At 31.1% G+C, this 1,811-nt stretch overlaps 1 long non-coding RNA gene across 1 annotated transcript in view; it reads left to right on the top strand.

Moving 5' to 3' along the window:
- LOC109861145 overlaps positions 1-1,789 on the top strand; it is a 3,154-nt gene extending 1,365 nt beyond the window's left edge. The window contains exon 2 of the long non-coding RNA XR_002250922.1: positions 1,715-1,789. This is a non-coding gene — a long non-coding RNA (uncharacterized LOC109861145). The remainder of the gene's footprint in view (positions 1-1,714) is intronic.
- Positions 1,790-1,811: the final 22 nt, after the last annotated feature.

The raw sequence follows: 1,811 nt of genomic DNA, 5'->3' as shown, positions 1-1,811 counted from the left end.
TTTACCAAAAGATGGGGTTATGGGGTTTATCTAATTGGTTTTTGTGTTTATGGCTTGAATCAAAAGATTATATGGGTTTCGAGCTCAGATTATGGTGTTTTTTGAGGTTATGGCAGAACCCCGACCCGATAGGATGTAATGGACCTTGGATTCGGATTCAGCAACCCCAAAAACATATAATAAACATGGTCTGATCCCCAGGCCAAAGAAATTTTTTTTTTGTGTGGCTGTGTTATTATCTTTTTTTTTATTGTTTAATATATGTGACTACCACTTTTGTAAACATTAGTATTTAAGATGCAATTAATAAAGGCTTAAAATATAGCCGAAACGTTTTGTTAAAAACTACTTTGTAGTACATTTATTTATTGCACAACATCCTGCACTGGGTCAATATTGCCGTTATTCCAATTCAACTGTAAATTTGAAAAGAGCCTGAGGTGACATCCTCATATCTTCACTATTTTTATATAAAACTATAAAACTATATAATCTCAAACCTGGACTAAAAATTATCTTAAAGTAGATCGTTTTTTCAAGCTTAAATCACTTGTAAAATATAATAAAACATATTTTAATGCCTCTTTTTTAGAAAGCATTTTTATACAACATGGCGGACATATCTGCTCTCATTTTCATGGCTGATTTTACGATTAAGTGAGAATTTTGATATATAGGTCAAATTTCCTTGCTCGAAGACCGAATGCCTAATTTTGAGAGCAACTCTTTTTAATCAAGACATTTTTACTTTAAAGTTGTGAACTTTGAAGTCGTCTTGTCGANCAATAGAACATTACAACTAGTAAGACCGATTTATCTACTTACAAGTTAGATCGACTTCAAAATCATGATCAATTGTTTCGATTGAGATAAAGATATAAAGAGGTTAGGGTAGGTTATGGTTTGATAACTGTTATTGGCATCAATAAATATAGACGCATATTTATATTTGTTAACAGCATATTGAGTGTGCTGACAGTAAAAAGAAGAAAAATAATCAAAATGAGTGCTGATCACTTTACACTTGTGGATATAATAAAAAAAACATGAAAACATATCTAAAATGGAATATTCGTTTGTCCCACATTTTGTTTCGACATTTTTATCTTTAAAGTAGCAAGAGTAACCAGAGTGAATTTTTGCTCAGTACAATCTCTAACTTTGAGAGCACTTTTGCTGGACATTTGGACTAATTTCAGTCCAAATTTCCTAAGAGCAATTTCTTTGCTAATCTCGACTTTGAAGTTATAACTCCCATCATAACTTACGATCGTGCAAAAATAATGCGAGCCTTAAATTTTCCCTATTAGTTCAGTCGAATACGCAAAGTTTATATAGGGTAACAATTAGGATATTTTGATCAATTAACACATATCGCTTACGTAGTTGAAATTAGGTAATACAACTAAGTTATATTGCTTTCAAACAAGACACTCATTTTGTTTTCATAGCTCATTCGACCATGAAGGCACATCTTTAGTCACAATTTAGTCATTTATAACTTAATGTCTAACATTACAGTCACAGAACTTTGAAGACATTTTATAAGTTAAAACTATATATTTTTGACTCACATATAAAACTTGAAACATTATTCGATTTTTAGAACATTTTTTAGGTCAAAACTTGGTAAGTTCATACTTATTTAAAGCAATCTGACTTTGTCTTGGTCATGATGCCCAGCTTTGCTGCTTGAGTATATATTTTTTTACAGAAAAGACACAAATACACACTCAAGACAATCACTCAGATACATCAAAACCAAGAACATCAAACTTGCAACACACAGGTAATATAGTGATACATATTTC

The sequence above is a fragment of the Pseudomyrmex gracilis genome, unplaced genomic scaffold (assembly GCF_002006095.1).
Source record: "Pseudomyrmex gracilis isolate BER0280 unplaced genomic scaffold, ASM200609v1 scaffold_600, whole genome shotgun sequence".
Taxonomy (NCBI): domain Eukaryota; kingdom Metazoa; phylum Arthropoda; class Insecta; order Hymenoptera; family Formicidae; genus Pseudomyrmex; species Pseudomyrmex gracilis.
Note: the sequence above shows the minus strand (reverse complement) of the source record. Positions and strands in the feature narration are given on the sequence as shown.